Here is a 19,832-nt window from a genome sequence, read left to right as displayed (position 1 = left end):
CAAGAAAAACCACGGTTGAGAAACTCGGAAGAGTACAAGAAGGTGTTCCTAGACAGAGACAGAACACAAAAAGAGAGACAGCAGCTGAGGGAGAGGACAAAAAAGCGAAAGGAGCTAGGAAAGGAGACAAGGATGGAACCAGCAGAGGTCAGTCAGAGCAGAACAGAGCAGCAAGAGCAAGCACACACACAACTATCCTCAGAACCCCACAACCTATCACACCATCCCAACACACAATACAATCCATACCCACAGCTTCCACCCAACCAACAACCATAGAATCCCACAGTATGCTACCAGGTCTCCCACCCCCACAGGCCCCCCAAACCACACTGTTGGAAAGGAAACTGAAGGTATGGTACTCAAACGCTGATGGAATAAAAAACAAGTGGGAGGAGTGGCACAAAAGAGTCAAAGAGGCATCACCAGACATCATAGCAATCACAGAAACCAAGCTTACAGGTATGATAACAGATGCCATCTTCCCAACAGGGTACCAGATCCTGAGGAAAGACAGAAGGAACAGGGGGGGGAGGAGTGGCATTGCTGATCAAACACAGATGGTATTTTGATGAGCTGGAGAGAGGAGACAGCGGAGAAGAAAGTGATTGCATAGCGGGAACGCTTCACTCTGGAGGTCCCAAGGTGATAATTGCAGTGATGTATAACCCACCACAGAACAGCAGGAGGCCAAGGCAAGAGTATGACGAGAGCAATAGAGCGATGGTTGACACACTGGCTGCAGTGGCCAGAAGAGCTCATACATGCAGGGTAAAGCTCCTGATCATGGGCGACTTTAACCACAAGGAGATCGAATGGGAGAACTTGGAGCCACATGGGGGCCAAGATACATGGAGGGCTAAGATGATGGAGGTAGTACTGGAAAACTTCATGTACCAACACGTAAGGGACACTACAAGAGAGAGAGGAGAGGATGAACCAGCAAGACTGGACTTAGTATTCACCTTGAGTAGTGCAGATATTGAGGACATCACATATGAAAGAGCCCTTGGGGCCAGCGATCATGTGGTTTTGAGCTTCGAATACACAGTAGAGCTACAAGTGGAGGGGGAAGCAGGAAGGCCAGGACGAATGAAAACAAACTACAGGAAAGCGGACTATACAGGAATGAGGAACTTCCTGAATGAGGTTCAGTGGGACAGAGAACTGGCAGGGAAGCCAGTTAATGAGATGATGGAATATGTAGTCACAATGTGCAAGGAGGTTGAGGAGAGGTTTGTACCCAAGGGTAACAGAAATAATGAAAAAGCCAGGATGAGCCCATGGTTCACTCAAAGATGTAAGGAGGCAAAAACCAAGTGTGCTAGGGAATGGAAGAAATATAGAAGGCAAAGGACCCAGGAGAATAAGGAGAGCAGTCGTAGAGCCAGAAACGAATATGCACAGATAAGAAGGGAGGCCCAACGTCAATATGAAAACGACATAGCAGCAAAAGCCAAATCTGACCCGAAGCTGTTATACAGCCACATCAGGAGGAAAACAACCGTCAAGGACCAGGTAATCAGGCTAAGGAAGGAAGGAGGAGAGACAACAAGAAATGACAGTGAAGTATGTGAGGAACTCAACAAGAGATTCAAAGAAGTGTTCACAGAGGAGACAGAAGGGGCTCCAGAAAGACGGAGAGGTGGGGTACACCACCATGTGCTGGACACAGTACACACAACCGAGGAAGAAGTGAAGAGGCTTCTGAGTGAGCTAGATACCCCAAAGGCAATGGGGCCAGATAACATCTCTCCATGGGTCCTGAGAGAGGGAGCAGAGACGCTATGTGTACCCCTAACAACAATATTCAATACATCTATCGAAACAGGGAGATTGCCTGAGGCATGGAAGACAGCAAATGTGGTACCAATCTTTAAAAAAGGAGACAGACATGAAGCACTAAACTACAGACCAGTGTCACTGACATGTATAGCATGCAAAATCATGGAAAAGATTGTCAGGAGAAGAACGGTGCAACATCTAGAAAGGAATGATCTTATCACCAGCAGACAATATGGTTTCAGAGACCGGAAATCCTGTGTCACAAACCTACTGGAGTTCTATGACATGGTGACAGCAGTAAGACAAGAGAGAGAGGGGTGGGTGGATTGCATTTTCTTAGACTGCAAGAAGGCGTTTGACACAGTACCACACAAGAGATTAGTGCAAAAACTGGAGGACCAAGCAGGAATAACAGGGAAGGCACTGCAATGGATCAGGGAATACTTGTCAGGAAGACAGCAGCGAGTAATGGTACGAGGCGAGGTGTCAGAGTGGGCACCTGTGACCAGCGGGGTCCCACAGGGGTCAGTTCTAGGACCAGTGCTGTTTCTGGTATTTGTGAACGACATGACGGAAGGAATAAACTCCGAGGTGTCACTGTTTGCAGATGACGTGAAGTTGATGAGAAGAGTTCATTCGATCGAAGACCAGGCAGAAATACAAAGGGATCTGGACAGGCTGCAGACCTGGTCCAGCAACTGGCTCCTGGAGTTCAATCCCACCAAGTGCAAAGTCATGAGGATTGGGGAAGGGCAAAGAAGATCGCAGATGGAGTACAGTCTAGGGGGTCAGAGACTACAAACCTCACTCAAGGAAAAAGATCTTGGGGTGAGTATAACACCAGGCACATCTCCTGAAGCGCACATCAACCAAATAACTGCTGCAGCATATGGGCGCCTGGCAAACCTCAGAACAGCATTCCGACATCTTAATAAGGAATCGTTCAGGACCCTGTACACCGTGTACGTTAGGCCCATATTGGAGTATGCGGCACCAGTTAGGAACCCACACCTAGCCAAGCATGTAAAGAAACTAGAGAAAGTGCAAAGGTTTGCAACAAGACTAGTCCCAGAGCTAAGAGGTATGTCCTATGAGGAGAGGTTGAGGGAAATCAACCTGACGACACTGGAGGACAGGAGAGATAGGGGGGATATGATAACGACTTACAAAATACTGAGAGGAATTGACAAGGTGGACAAAGACAGGATGTTCCAGAGACTGGACACAGTAACAAGGGGACACAGTTGGAAGTTGAAGACACAGATGCATCAAAGGGATGTTAGGAAGTATTTCTTCAGCCACATAGTCAGGAAGTGGAATAGTTTGGAAAGCGATGTAGTGGAGTCTGGATCCATACATAGCTTTAAGCAGAGGTACGATAAAGCTCATGGTTCAGGGAGAGTGACCTAGTAGCGACCAGTGAAGAGGCGGGGCCAGGAGCTTGGACTCGACCCCTGCAACCTCAACTAGGTGAGTACAACTAGGTGAGTACACACAGCAGGGATAACAGGGAAGGCACTACAAGGGATCAGGGAATACTTGTCAGGAAGTCAGCAGCGAGTCATGGTACGTGACGAGGTGTCAGAGTGGGCACCTGTGACCAGCGGGGTCCCACAGGGGTCAGTCCTAGGACCAGTGCTGTTTCTGGTATTTGCGAACGACATTACGGAAGGAATAGACTCTGAGGTGTCCCTGTTTGCAGATGACGTGAAGTTGATGAGAAGAATTCACTCGATCGAAGACCAGGCAGAACTACAAAGGGATCTGGACAGGCTGCAGACCTGGTCCAGCAATTGGCTCCTGGAGTTCAATCCCACCAAGTGCAAAGTCATGAAGATTGGGGAAGGGCAAAGAAGACCGCAGACGGAGTACAGTCTAGGGGGCCAGAGACTACAAACCTCACTCAAGGAAAAAGATCTTGGAGTGAGTATAACACCAGGCACATCTGAAGCGCACATCAACCAAATAACTGCTGCAGCATATGTACGCCTAGCAAACCTCAGAACAGCATTCCGACATCTTAGATAAGATAAGATAAGATAAGATTTCGTTCGGATTTTTAACCCCGGAGGTTTAGCCACACAGGATAACCCAGGAAAGTCAGTGCGTCATCGAGGACTGTCTAACTTATTTTCATTGGGGTCCTTAATCTTGTCCCCCAGGATGCGACCCACAATAGTCGACTAACACCCAAGTACCTATTTGCTGCTAGGTGAACAGGACAATAGGTGTAAGGAAACGTGTCGGAATTTCCACCCACCGGGAATCGAACCCGGGCCCTCCGTGTGTGAAGCGGGAGTTTTAGCCATCAGACCACCGGGCCACCATAATAAGGAATCATTCAGGACCCTGTACTCCGTGTACGTTAGGCCCATATTGGAGTATGCGGCACCAGTTTGGAACCCACACCTAGCCAAGCACGTAAAGAAAATAGAGAAAGTGCAAAGGTTTGCAACAAGTCTAGTCCCAGAGCTAAGAGGTATGTCCTACAAGGAGAGGTTAAGGGAAATCAACCTGACGACACTGGAGGACAGAAGAGATAGGGGGGACATGATAACGACATACAAAATACTGAGAGGAATTGACAAGGTGGACAAAGACAGGATGTTCCAGAGATTGGACACAGTAACAAGGGGACACAGTTGGAAGCTGAAGACACAGATGAATCACAGGGATGTTAGGAAGTATTTCTTCAGCCACAGAGTAGTCAGTAAGTGGAATAGTTTGGGAAGCAATGTAGTGGAGGCAGGATCCACACATAGCTTTAAGCAGAGGTATGATAAAGCTCACGGCTCAGGGAGAGTGACCTAGTAGCGATCAGTGAAGAGGCGGGGCCAGGAGCTCGGACTCGACCCCCGCAACCTCAACTAGGTGAGTACAACTAGGTGAGTACATATACACACACACACACCACACACATACACCACACACACACACACACACCACACACACACACACACCACACACACACACCACTCACACACACACCACACACTCACACACACCACACACACACACACCACACACACACATCATACACACACACCACACACACACACACCACACATACACACACCACACATACACACACCACACATACACACCCTACACACACACACACCACACACACACCACACACACAAACCAATTAACACAAACACTTGACACAAACACGTACCCCCCCTCCCCTAACCCCCTCTCTCCCTTCCCTAACCACCTCACCTTATCCACCTACCCCTCCCCCAAACCACCTAACCCCTCGCCAAACAGTCTAACCCCCCAACTACCTCCCTCCCTCCAATTACCATCCTCCCCCTCCCCCATAACCATCCATCCCCTCTCTCCCTCAAACCATCTAACCCCCTCCCCCAACTATCTCTACCCCTCCAATAACCATCCTCCCCCTCCCCCACAACCATCTATCCACTCTCCTCCTAACCATCTATTCCCCTCCCCCTAACCACCCGTCCCCCCTTTTTTGGAGCAACGGGGGAACCTAGAACCAGGAGGAGGACAAGGGGCTCCGAGGACTAATCTGGGAGGGAGAAATCGGAGGTAGAGCTCAAAAAATGGGAGGAAGACTGGGGAAGGAGACTAGATGAGCTGGAAAGGAAGATGGAAGAGAGGTTAGCAGCAGAATGCAAAAGGTGGAAGCAACAAGCCACAGCAGCAGAAATCAAGATAGAGAGATTAGAAGAGGAGCTGAGACATCTGAAACAGCACAGAGACAAAGATATTACAGAAGTAGCATCGGCAATTGCAACATCAAACACAGACAACAGGTCTGAAGGAAGCATGGAAACTAAACTGTATGCAGAGGCCCTGTCAAACCCAGGAGGCCTGGTCACAGACCGGGCCGCGGGGGCGTTGACCCCCGGAACTCTCTCCAGGTAAACTCCAGGTAAACATGGGGCCAAAACAAAGACAGGGAGCACACTAGGACAAAATGAGAGGTTGGAAGACATTGAAGGAACTAGGACATGTGCAAGGACTTTACCAGATACCTGTGGGGGCCAGGAACAGGTGAGTAGGAAGGACAAATCAAGAAGCATAGGGGCCATAACTAGGGAAGGGACTGAAGGAAGGAGCACTCCACGGGAAGGAACTAAAACACATCAGAGGATGCAATGGGAGTCACAGTGGGAGGTGGAAAGGGAGAGATCGGTGTTTGTCTATGGGCTAGACGAAGCTAAAGGAGAAACTTATGATGAAAGAAAGCAGGAGGAGAAAAAAGCGATCGAAGATATCATGAAGGTGATAGGCGAGGGGGACATGACCCAGGTGGCAAATTTTCGGAGAATTGGGTGGTTCATAAAGAAAAGGAATCGTCCTCTCAAAGTAATTTTCAAGGCAGAATCAACCCGAACCATGATCCTGCAGGAGAAAGCACGGCTGAGAGGCAAGCAGGAGTTCCGGAGTGTGTACCTCGATCGAGACAGAACACAGGACGAAAGGAAGACAATGAAAGAGAGAGTTCAAAAACGAAAGGAGAAATGGGAGGAAATGAAAAAGGAGAGCAGAATAACCCAAGATCAAATGGAAGGACAAGCGCACCCCCCAGAAACACCTGCAGATGGACTCCAGCCACGACACCCCCAAGGCAACCGAACAATCCAAACCAACAATCACACACCGTTCCCTCTGTTTCCACCCCCCACACCACAGTTACAGTATAAGAACAGAAGTTGAAGGTTTGGTACACAAATGCAGATGGATTAACGAATATACATGAGGAATGGCAAGAAAGAATCAATGAGAAGTCCCCAGACATCATAGCAGTTACAGAGACAAAACTCACGGAGACAATAACAGATGCAATCTTCTCACCAGGATAACAGATCATAAGGAAAGATAGAAGGGGCAGGGGGGGAGGCAGGGTTGCTCTGCTCGTAAAAAACAGATGGAAATTCGAGAAAATGGAAGGCATAGATGAGACGGGAGAAAGAGACTACATAGCAGGTACACTTCAGTCTGGGGAACACAAAGTGGTCATTGCAGTGATGTATAATCCACCACAGAACTGCAGGAGGCCAAGAGAGGAATATGAAGAGAGCAACAGAGCAATGGTGGACACACTTGCTGAGGTGGCAAGAAGAGCTCACTCCAGCAGAGCAAAGTTGCTGGTTATGGGGGATTTCAACCACAGGGAGATTGACTGGGAAAACCTGGAGCCACATGGGGGCCCCGAAACATGGAGAGCCAGGATGTTGGACGTGGTGCTGGAAAACCTCATGCACTAACATGTTAAGGACACTACCAGAGTGAGATGGGAGGATGAACCAGCAAGATTGGACCTTGTGTTCACCCTGGGCAGCTCAGACGTTGAGGACATCAAGTATGAGAGTCCCCTAGGAGCTAGCGACCACGTGGTTCTGTGCTTTGAGTACATAGTAGAGCTGCAAGTGGAGAGAATAACAGGAGTTGAATGGGAAAAGCCTGACTATAAAAGAGGGGACTACATAGGGTTGAAGAACTTCCTGCGGGAGGACCAGTGGGACAGAGAACTGGCAGGAAAGCCAGTAAATGAAATGATGGAATATGTAACAACAAAATGCAAGGAGGCAGTGGAAAGGTTTATTCCCAAGGGCAACAGAAACAACAGGAAGACCAGAACGAGCCCCCGGTTTATCCGACGGTGTAAGGAGGCAAAAACAAAGTGCAATAGAGAATGGAAAAAGTACAGAAGGCAGAGAACACACGAAAATAGGGAGATCAGTCGCAGAGCCAGGAATGAGTACACACAGGTAATGAGGGAGGCCCAGCGACATTTTGAAAATGACATAGCATCGAGAATCAAGACTGACTCGAAACTGTTGTATAGCCACATCAGGAGGAAGACAACAGTCAAAGACCAGGTGATCAGATTAAGGACAGAAGGTGGAGAACTCACAAGAAATGATCAGGAGGTATGTGAGGAGCTGAACAGGAGATTTAAGGAAGTTTTTACAGTAGAGACAGGAAGGGCTGTGGGAAGACAGCACAGAAGGGAACATCAAGAGGGAATATAACAACAAGTGTTGGATGAGATACGAACAACTGAGGAGGTGGTGAAGAAGCTCTTAAGTGACCTTGACACCTCAAAGGCGATGGGACCGGACAACATCTCCCCATGGGTCCTTAGAGAAGGAGCAGAGAAGCTGTGCGTGCCTATAACCACAATCTTCAACACATCCATTGAAACTGGGCAACTACCTGAGAAATGGAAGACAGCTAATGTAGTCCCCATATTTAAGAAAGGAAACAGAAACGAGGCACTAAACTACAGACCTGTGTCTCTGACATGTATTGTGTGCAAAGTCATGGAGAAGATTATCAGGAGGAGAGTGGTCGAACACCTGGAAATGGCTTCTCGAATTCCTGTTCGCAGATCCAGAGGATGTGAGGCAGGACTGCAAATGCAAAGTCCAGTGAATTCAGATTCATGAAGGGGGAGGGGCAAAGAAGACCGCAGACAGAGTATAGGCTAGGTGGACAAAGACTACAGACCTCACTCAGGGAGAAAGACCTTGGGGTGACCATAACACCGAGCACATCACCGGAGGCACACATCAACCAAATAACTGCTGCAGCATACGGGCGCCTGGCAAACCTGAGAATAGCGTTCCGATACCTTAACAAGGAATCGTTCAAGACACTGTACACTGTGTATGTTAGGCCCATACTGGAGTATGCAGCACCAGTCTGGAACCCACACCTGGTCAAGCACGTCAAGAAGTTAGAGAAAGTACAAAGGTTTGCAACAAGGCTGGTTCCACAGCTCAGGGGAATGTCGTACAAGGAAAGGTTGAGGGAAATCGGATTGACGACACTGGAGGACAGAAGGGTCAGGGGAGACATGATAACGACTTACAAGATACTGCGGGGAATAGACAAGGTAGACAGAGACAGGATGTTCCAGAGAAGGGACACAGAAACAAGGGGTCACAATTGGAAGCTGAAGACTCAGACGAGTCACAGGGACGTTAGGAAGTATTTCTTCAGTCACAGAGTCGTCAGGAAGTGGAATAGCCTAGCAAGTGAAATAGTGGAGGCAGGAGCCATACATAGTTTTAAGAAGAGGTATGACAAAGCTCAGGAAGCAGAGAGGGAGAGGACCTAGTTGCGATCAGTGAAGAGGCGGGGCCAGGAGCTGAATCTCGACCCCTGCAACCACAATTAGGTGAGTACAATTAGGTGAGTACACACACAGACGCGCGGGAACAACAGCTCGTTTTCGCTCGTGAATCTTTAGTTGTTAATGGCCAATCAAATGCACTGTCAGGGTCATGGGAAGTTGACAGTGTCAGTGAGCAACCCGAGAAGTGATACACGATCTGTGCCAACCAGAAAAGGCAGGTGAAGGATACAGACACATGAAAACAATTTGAATCAGTGCCAAGAGAGAGTGGAATGACCATAGGCCTAGTGTTGGTGTAGGTGGTATTGCCACATCCCAATACCAAAATTCAAACAGAATAAGTGAGACTCAAGCCAGGGAGATAAAAGACAAGGGTAGGTGAGGTAGTGACTCCAGTGTATAGTGCATACAGTGATAGAGGAGTTAGTGAATACAGTGTTTAGTGAATACAGTGAAGAAGAAATAGAAGAGGTGCCAGAACGGGAAGCATCGTACAGCGCATGAGTGAAGCAGTGCAGGCCTGCCAGACGTAACGTATAGCCTTTTTGTGGTTGCTGGGGTATTAGCCCTGTATATTACTGATAACTGAGGGTCACAAACCCTGCTCTGGAGAGCTGAATATCATACCTAGGGCACTACTCACTGACAGAGGAGTAGAAGTGGGGAAGGGGAATAAAGGTTGCGACCAGAGGCACTGTAGTGCGCGCGCACGCAGTAAGGTTGGACAATTAACACTAACATTGTTTATTAAGTATAACTCCAGGTATATACGTGTAGGTACACAGGTGTTTATTCAGTAAGTATAGCTCCAGGTATATACGTGTAGGTACACAGGTGTTTATTCAGTAAGTACAGCTCCAGGTATACACAAGTAGGTGCACAGGTGTTTACTCAGTAAGTACAGCTCCAGGTATACACAAGTAGGTGCACAGGTGTTTACTCAGTAAGTACAGCTCCAGGTATACACAAGTAGGTGCACAGGTGTTTACTCGGTATAGCTCCAGGTATACACGTGAAGTTGCATAGGTGTTTACTCATTAAGTAAATATAGCGCCAGGTATACACGAGTAGGTGAACAGGTGTTTACTCCCGGTAGAGGCTGTCTCGGTACATAGGCAGGGTACTCCCGGTACAGGCTGTCTCGGTACATAGGCAGGGTACTCCCGGTACAGGCTGTCTCGGTATATAGGCAGGGTACTCCCGGTACAGGCTCTCTCGGTACATAGGCAGGGTACTCCCAGTACAGGCTCTCGGTACATAGGTACAGTACAGGCTCTCTCGGTACATAGGCAGGGTACTCCCAGTACAGGCTCTCTCGGTACATAGGCAGGGTACTCCCAGTACAGGCTCTCTCGGTACATAGGCAGGGTACTCCCAGTACAGGCTCTCTCGGTACATAGGCAGGGTACTCCCGGTACAGGCTCTCTCGGTACATAGGCAGGGTACTCCCAGTACAGACTCTCTCGGTACATAGGCAGGGTACTCCCGGTACAGGCTCTCTCGGTACATAGGCAGGGTACTCCCGGTACAGACTCTCTCGGTACATAGGCAGGGTACTCCCGGTACAGACTCTCTCGGTACATAGGCAGGGTACTCCCGGTGTGGAAAATATTTTAGTCTTCCTAAGCTATAGTGCCTAATAGGTGTTTAATGTGTCGATATGGGTCAAAACATGTATTTGAAAATGGAATAGAACCAACAGAGAAGCTCTGCGCCTGCGCTGATGGGCAGGGGAGAGGTCGAGACGAGGCATCAGAGGAGCGGAAGTGTTTGGAATGGAGTTAAGACGCTGGGAAAGCATGGGACCAGGAAATTGGCGTTCACGGCGACCTAAGGATTAATATAGGCCTCACTACATAACAGGAAGTGTCGTAACTGTTCCTGGTGAAGAGTGAGGGAACGTGATTTATGGGACCACCGTAATAAAGTGGTAATATTAGTGAATAATGGTAGGACCGGTGGTGACTGGTGCGACCCCATGGAGTGTTCAGGGGAAAATACCCGTGACTTAATCATCACTCATCGGTCTCAGATCTTAATGGAGTGACCTCTAATGTGCATAATAAATGTGATACATTAAATTGTCTTGTGAATTGTAATGTAATCAGTGATAATAACACTAAGTTAAGAGAATGCGTGAAGTGAAATTAGTCGCCTTGCAACATTGTAAGTAGGTGTGGGTCAAGTCCCAGGAGGGCGGGGGCTAGGTCACAAGAGGTTGTGGTCAGGCAAGCGACCACTGAGACTCCACATTACACTCCATCGCACAATTCACCTACTTTTCAGACACATAATAAACACACACATAATTCCACACATAATTCCACACATAATTACACACACACACTCACACACACACACCCACATATACAGACTCACAATACAGTCCCCCCTCCCCCACCAACCTCTCACTCCTTCCCCTGATCCCCCCTTCCCTCTTTCACCCTCCCCCCACCTCTCCCTCTCCCATTCACCCACTTCTCCCTCCTTCCCACTCCCCATATTCCCTCCTAAATCCCCCTTCCCACCCCTCTACCACATAGCCACAGTTCCTCCTCTACCTTCCCCCCCACACTCTGACAAACACACTACTAACCTAACACACAGAATTACATAGGTTTCCCACTCTTAGGCAATCAAAATAAAACAAAAATGGGTTTCCAGTGAGCAGGAAGGAAAACCAAGGGACAGGAGGATGAATCTGCAAACGAAGATTGGGCAGCAGAGCTCGTAAAAAGGGAACATGAATGGGAAAAGAAACTAGAAGAACTTACCATGAGAATGAAAGAGAGGATAGATATGGAAAGCAGGAAGTGGGAGGTGCAAGTCAAAGCAGCAGAGGCTAGGATACAAAGATTAGAAGAGGAACTGAAAAACCTGAAACAGCCTAAAGAACTAAAGAACATTTTGGGAATGACATCAGAGACTGCTACCTCAGTCACAAATAAGGGGACTGTAGGGAAAGAAGAAGCAAAACTGCATGTAGAATCTCTATCAGAGGAGACTGTAGTAAATGAAAGAGCTAAGCTATATGTGGAGGCCCTAACAGACCATAGCAGAGCCCAGGGTAAGCCAAGAAGGGAAAATGACAGGCCACTGAGCCCAAGTACATTAGCTAGTGAAACTGAAGAAAGGAAAGCTGCAATGGAGGAAAGTAAATTGAATGAGTGGATACACGAGGATATGCAGTGGGAGAACGAAATGGAGAGGTCAGTCTTTGTGTAAGGGCTCCAGGAAGTTGAAGGGGAAACATATGAAGCAATAAAACAAGGGGAAAAAACAATTGAAAGCATCATAAAAGCAATAGGAGAAGACGACATGACCCAGCTGGAAATTTTTTGGAGAATAGGGGGGTTTGCAAAAACAAGAGCACAGCCAGTGAAAGTGACCTTCAAGGAAGAATTGATTCAGTTCAGGATCCTGCAGGAGAAACCACGATTAAGTGACATGCCGGCATACAGGAAGGTGTATCTTGACTGCAACAGAACACAAGAAGAAAGGCAGAAACTGAGAGAGATTGTACAAAGGCGAAAGGAGGAAAGAGAGGGGATGGAGGAGACAGACAGGAGATCCCAGACTCAGGAAGAAGATCAAATACAGCCTCCCTCACAACTTCCTATAGAAGCCCTCAACCAGGTCAACCCCAGTGCAACCAAACACTCTAAGCCAAAACACCCATGCCATATCCAATGCCCCCACTCACTGCATTACAAACTCCACCCCCACAGCAACCACCCATAGTTCCTTATTAGGTCTCCCACTTCCCCAACCCCAATATACATCTCAGACAACAGTCTTAGAAAAGAAGTTGAAGGTGTGGTACACAAATGCAGATGGAATAACAAATAAGTATGAGGAGTGGCACGAAAGAACCAAGGAGACATCCGCAGACATAATAGCACTCACAGAAACAAAACTCACCAGAATAATAACAGATTCAATCTTTCCATCCGGATATCAAATCCTCAGGAAAGACAGAGGGAGGACAGGGAGAGGAGGAGTTGCACTGCTCATTAAAAACCAGTGGGGTTTTGAGAAAATTGAAGGAATGGATGGCATGGGCGAAAGGAACAATCCGGTCTGAGGGACATAAGGTGATAATTGCAGTAATGTACAACCCACCACAAAACTGCAGGAGGCCAAGAGAAGAATACAATGAGAACAACAGAGAAATGGTCGACACACTAGCAGAGGTGTCCAGAAGAGCACACATGGGGGGAGCAAAGTTACTAGTTATGGGTGATTTCAATTACAAGGACATTGACTGGGAAAACCTGGAGCCCCATGTGGGTCCCGAAACATGGAGAGCCAAGATGATGGATGTGGTACTGGAAAACCTCATGCATCAACATGTTAGAGACACTACCAGAGAGAGAGGTGAGGATGATCCAGCAAGACTGGACCTTGTATTCACCTTGAGTAGTTCGGACATCGAAGATATCATGTATGAAAGGCCCAAAGGAGCTAGCAATCATGTGGTTTTCTGCTTTGACTACATAGTTGAGCTTCAAGTGGAGAGAGTAGCAGGAATAGGATGGGAAAAACCAAACTACAAAAGGGGGAACTACTCAGGCATGAGGAACTTCCTTCAAGACATTCATTGGGAGAGGGAACTGACAGTAAAACCAGTACAAGAAATGATGGACTATGTGGCAACAAAATACAAGGAGGCTGAGGAGAGGTTTGTTCCCAAAGGAAACAGAAATAATTGGAAGAACAGAACGAGTCCTTGGTTCACCAAAAGGTGTAGGGAGGCAAAAACTAGGTGTACTAGAGAATGGAAAAGGTACAGAAGACAGAGAACTCAGGAAAATAAAGAGATTTGCCGAAGAGCCAGAAACGAATATGCACAGATGAGAAGGGAGGCTCAGCGAGAATATAAAAATGACATAGCATCGAAAGTCAAGTTTGACCCGAAGCTGTTGCATAGCCACATCAGGAGGAAAGCAACAGTCAAGAACCAGGTAATCAGACTAAGGAAGGGTGATGGGGAATTCACAAGAAACGACTGCGAGGTATGAGAGGAGCTCAACACGAGATTTAAAGAAGCATTTACAGTGGAAACCACTAGGACTCCAGGAAATCAGAACAGGGGAGTACTCCAATAAGTGCTGGATGAGGTACACATGACCAAAGAGGAGGTGAAGAAGCTGCTATGCGAACTTGACACCTCAAAGGCGGTGACACCAGACAACATCTCTCCGTGGGTCCTTAGAGATGCTGTATGTGCCATTAACAAAGATCTTCAAAACATCCATTGAAACTGGGCAACTCCCTGAGATATGGAAGATGGCAATTGTAGTCCCAATTTTTAAAAAGGGAGACAGACATTAGGCATTAAACTACAGACCTGTATCACTAACGTGTATAGTATGCAAGGTCATGCAGAAGATCATCAGGAGGAGAGTGGTGGGGCACCTGGAAAGAAACAAGTGTATAATCGACAACCAGCACGGTTTCATGGAAGGAAAATCCTGTGTCACAAACCTACTAGAGTTTTATGACAAGGTGACAGAAGTAAGACAAGAGAGAGAGGGGTGGATCGACTGCATATTTTTGGACTGCAAGAAGGCCTTCGACACAGTTCCTCACAAGAGGTTACTGCAAAAGCTAGAGGATCAGGCACATATAACAGGAAAGGCACTGCAATGGATGAGAGAATATCTGACAGGGAGGCAACAACGAGTCATGGTACGCGACGAGGTGTCAGAGTGGGCGCCTGTGACAAGCGGGGTTCCACAGGGGTCAGTCCTAGGACCTGTGCTGTTCTTGGTATATGTGAACGACATAACAGAAGGGATAGACTCAGAAGTGTCCTTGTTTGCAGATGATGCGAAGTTATTGAGGAAAATCAAATCGGATGAGGATCAGGCAGGACTCCAAAGACACCTGGACAGGCTACAAGCCTGGTCCAGCAACTGGCTCCTTGAATTTAGCCCTGCCAAATGCAAAGCCATGAAGATTGGGGAAGGGCAAAGAAGACCGCAGACACAATATAGTTTAGATGGCCAAAGACTGCAAACCTCACTCAAGGAAAAAGATCTGGGTGAGTATAATCAGGATCCTGCAGGAGAAACCACGATTAAGTGACATGCCGGCATACAGGAAGGTGTATCTTGACTGCGACAGAACACAAGAAGAAAGGCAGAAACTGAGAGAGATTGTACAAAGGCGAAAGGAGGAAAGAGAGGGGATGGAGGAGACAGACAGGAGATCCCAGACTCAGGAAGAAGATCAAATACAGCCTCCCTCACAACTTCCTATAGAAGCCCTCAACCAGGTCAACCCCAGTGCAACCAAACACTCTAAGCCAAAACACCCATGCCATATCCAATGCCCCCACTCACTGCATTACAAACTCCACCCCCACAGCAACCACCCATAGTTCCTTATCAGGTCTCCCACTTCCCCAACCCCAATATACATCTCAGACAACAGTCTTAGAAAAGAAGTTGAAGGAGTGGTACACAAATGCAGATAGAATAACAAATAAGTATGAGGAGTGGCACGAAAGAACCAAGGAGACATCCGCAGACATAATAGCACTCACAGAAACAAAACTCACCAGAATAATAACAGATTCAATCTTTCCATCCGGATATCAAATCCTCAGGAAAGACAGAGGGAGGACAGGGAGAGGAGGAGTTGCACTGCTCATTAAAAACCAGTGGGGTTTTGAGAAAATTGAAGGAATGGATGGCATGGGCGAAAGGAACAATCCGGTCTGAGGGACATAAGGTGATAATTGCAGTAATGTACAACCCACCACAAAACTGCAGGAGGCCAAGAGAAGAATACAATGAGAACAACAGAGAAATGGTCGACACACTAGCAGAGGTGTCCAGAAGAGCACACATGGGGGGAGCAAAGTTACTAGTTATGGGTGATTTCAATTACAAGGACATTGACTGGGAAAACCTGGAGCCCCATGTGGGTCCCGAAACATGGAGAGCCAAGATGATGGATGTGGTACTGGAAAACCTCATGCATCAACATGTTAGAGACACTACCAGAGAGAGAGGTGAGGATGATCCAGCAAGACTGGACCTTGTATTCACCTTGAGTAGTTCGGACATCGATGATATCATGTATGAAAGGCCCAAAGGAGCTAGCAATCATGTGGTTTTCTGCTTTGACTACATAGTTGAGCTTCAAGTGGAGAGAGTAGCAGGAATAGGATGGGAAAAACCAAACTACAAAAGGGGGAACTACTCAGGCATGAGGAACTTCCTTCAAGACATTCATTGGGAGAGGGAACTGACAGTAAAACCAGTACAAGAAATGATGGACTATGTGGCAACAAAATACAAGGAGGCTGAGGAGATGTTTGTTCCCAAAGGAAACAGAAATAATTGGAAGAACAGAACGAGTCCTTGGTTCACCAAAAGGTGTAGGGAGGCAAAAACTAGGTGTACTAGAGAATGGAAAAGGTACAGAAGACAGAGAACTCAGGAAAATAAAGAGATTTGCCGAAGAGCCAGAAACGAATATGCACAGATGAGAAGGGAGGCTCAGCGAGAATATAAAAATGACATAGCATCGAAAGTCAAGTTTGACCCGAAGCTGTTGCATAGCCACATCAGGAGGAAAGCAACAGTCAAGAACCAGGTAATCAGACTAAGGAAGGGTGATGGGGAATTCACAAGAAACGACTGCGAGGTATGAGAGGAGCTCAACACGAGATTTAAAGAAGCATTTACAGTGGAAACCACTAGGACTCCAGGAAATCAGAACAGGGGAGTACTCCAATAAGTGCTGGATGAGGTACACATGACCAAAGAGGAGGTGAAGAAGCTGCTATGCGAACTTGACACCTCAAAGGCGGTGACACCAGACAACATCTCTCCGTGGGTCCTTAGAGATGCTGTATGTGCCACTAACAAAGATCTTCAAAACATCCATTGAAACTGGGCAACTCCCTGAGATATGGAAGATGGCAACTGTAGTCCCAATTTTTAAAAAGGGAGACAGACATTAGGCATTAAACTACAGACCTGTATCACTAACGTGTATAGTATGCAAGGTCATGCAGAAGATCATCAGGAGGAGAGTGGTGGGGCACCTGGAAAGAAACAAGTGTATAATCGACAACCAGCACGGTTTCACGGAAGGAAAATCCTGTGTCACAAACCTACTAGAGTTTTATGACAAGGTGACAGAAGTAAGACAAGAGAGAGAGGGGTGGATCGACTGCATATTTTTGGACTGCAAGAAGGCCTTCGACACAGTTCCTCACAAGAAGTTACTGCAAAAGCTAGAGGATCAGGCACATATAACAGGAAAGGCACTGCAATGGATGAGAGAATATCTGACAGGGAGGCAACAACGAGTCATGGTACGCGACGAGGTGTCAGAGTGGGCGCCTGTGACAAGCAGGGTTCCACAGGGGTCAGTCCTAGGACCTGTGCTGTTCTTGGTATATGTGAACGACATAACAGAAGGGATAGACTCAGAAGTGTCCTTGTTTGCAGATGATGCGAAGTTATTGAGGAAAATCAAATCGGATGAGGATCAGGCAGGACTCCAAAGACACCTGGACAGGCTACAAGCCTGGTCCAGCAACTGGCTCCTTGAATTTAGCCCTGCCAAATGCAAAGCCATGAAGATTGGGGAAGGGCAAAGAAGACCGCAGACACAATATAGTTTAGATGGCCAAAGACTGCAAACCTCACTCAAGGAAAAAGATCTGGGGGTGAGTATAACACCGAGCATATCTCCTGAGGTGCACATCAATCAGATAAATGCTGCAGCATACGGGCGCCTGGCAAACCTATGGATAGCGTCCCGATACCTCAGTAAGGATTCGTTTAAGACTCTGTATGCCATTTACGTCAGGCCCATACTAGAGTATGCAGCACCAGTTTGGAATCCACACCTAGTCAAGCACGTCGAGAAATTAGAGAAAGTGCAAAGGTTTGCAACAAGACTAGTCCCAGAGCTACGTGGATTGTCCTACGAAGAGAGGTTGAGGGAAATCGGCCTGACGACACTGGAGGACAGGAGGGTCAGGGGAGACATGATAACGACATATAAAATACTGCATGGAATAGACAAGGTGGACAAAGACAGGATGTTCCAGAGAAGGGACACAGACACAAGAGGTCACAATTGGAAGTTGAAGACTCAAATGAATCAAAGGGATGTTAGGAAGTATTTCTTCAGTCATAGAGTATTCAGGCCATGGAATAGCCTAGAAAGTGACGTAGTGGAGGCAGGAACCATACATAGTTTTAAGACGTGGTATGATAGAGCTCATGTGGCAGGGAGAGAGAGGACCTAGTAGCAATCAGCGAAGAGGCGGGGCCAGGAGCTGTGACTCGAACCCTGCAACCACAAATAGGTGGGTACAAATAGGTGAGTACACACAAACACACACACACACACACACACACTGTCACACACACACACACACACACACACACACACACACACACACACTGTCACACACACACACACACACACACACACACACACACACACACACACACACACACACAAACACACACACACACACATAGGAGGCAGGATCCATACACAGCTTTAAGCAGAGGTACGATAAAGCTCATGGTTCAGGGAGAGTGACCTAGTAGCGACCAGTGAAGAGGCGGGGCCAGGAACTTGGACTCGACCTCTGCACCCTCAACTAGGTGAGTACAACTAGGTGAGTACACACACATACGCATGCATGCAAACAAGCATACACACTCACACACAAATACACATATGCCCACACACACACACACACACAAACACAAACACTCACACACACACACACACACACACACACATACACATACACAAACATCCACACACACACACGAACACACACACACACACACACACACACACACACACACACACACACACACACACACACACACACACACACACACACACACACACACACACACACACACACACACACACACACACACACACACAAGGCTCCGAGAACTTTAGTGTTTTTAAGGCGTGCAGTAACTGCTAACAGTAATTAGTGGTAGTGACAACGTCAGTGAGCAATCCTACGAGTTGTAACTAAAGTTATTAGTTAAAAAAAGTCGAGAGGAAGGCTGAAATCATTAATATTTCAAAGTTTCAAACTGTTAGTGGCTAGTAGGCTTCTGTTGCTACACAGATTCAAATATACAAAGATTCAAGTGAGTGTGGAAGCGGGTGTTCAAGAATTTCGAGAGATTGGATAACAAGTGAAATGTGGGGCACCATACAGTGAGAGTGAAAAGTTAATAAGCAAAAGTAGAAAGGAAAAAATAAAATATATAACAAGGGAAGGTGGCAGTAGGCCTGCTGAAGCAGTGACGTCACAACAGTTGTGTGACATTATACATATAAAGTGTAACACCGAATGTGAAGTGTATTCTAATGTAAGTGAAGCGTATTCTATCATAAGTGAAATCACTTGAGGGGCGTGAGATGTATGAGCATATACGGTTATAAACATTGGGTGAAGAGTTTTCAAAATAGTGATAGAAGGCGTATGTATGACGACTACGTCATCAGCATATGGCAACTTGTCATCGCACCGCTGCCAGCGCAAGTATCACTCACCTGTTGGGGTTGTTGTGGGGTTCTGAATCCTGGCCTTGCGTCACTGTAGATACTGGTCACTCACTCCTGCAAGTTATTACCAGAATTAGAGCAGAAATAGCATAGATAAGATGAAGATAGTGTTGACTAGCAAGGGGCAGCCTAGCGAGGGGCAGCCTAGCGAGGGGCAGCCTAGCGAGGGGCAGCCTAGTGAGGGGCAGCCTAGCGAGGGGCAGCCTAGCGAGGGGCAGCCTAGCGAGGGGCAGCCTAGCGAGGGGAAGCCTAGCGAGGGGCAGCCTAGCGAGATGTGACGTCAGACACTCCTGGAAGCTGAGACAAGCTAAATTTTACAACCTAATTACTTTCTGTGTTTTATAAGTAG

General features: G+C 47.3%; 1 long non-coding RNA gene across 3 annotated transcripts in view; it reads right to left on the bottom strand.

Moving 5' to 3' along the window:
• Window positions 1-19,606, bottom strand: part of LOC138854622 (uncharacterized) — a 90,569-nt gene extending 70,963 nt beyond the window's left edge. For all 3 annotated transcript variants that reach the window (XR_011393818.1, XR_011393819.1, XR_011393820.1), the window contains exon 1: window positions 19,472-19,606. This is a non-coding gene — a long non-coding RNA (uncharacterized lncRNA). The remainder of the gene's footprint in view (window positions 1-19,471) is intronic.
• Between the last annotated feature and the right edge of the window lie 226 nt (window positions 19,607-19,832).

This window comes from Cherax quadricarinatus, chromosome 64 (assembly GCF_038502225.1).
Source record: "Cherax quadricarinatus isolate ZL_2023a chromosome 64, ASM3850222v1, whole genome shotgun sequence".
In the NCBI taxonomy this organism is placed as follows: Eukaryota; Metazoa; Arthropoda; class Malacostraca; order Decapoda; family Parastacidae; genus Cherax; species Cherax quadricarinatus.
The sequence above is the reverse complement of the archived record's forward strand: the minus strand, read 5'-3'. Positions and strand labels throughout refer to the sequence as shown.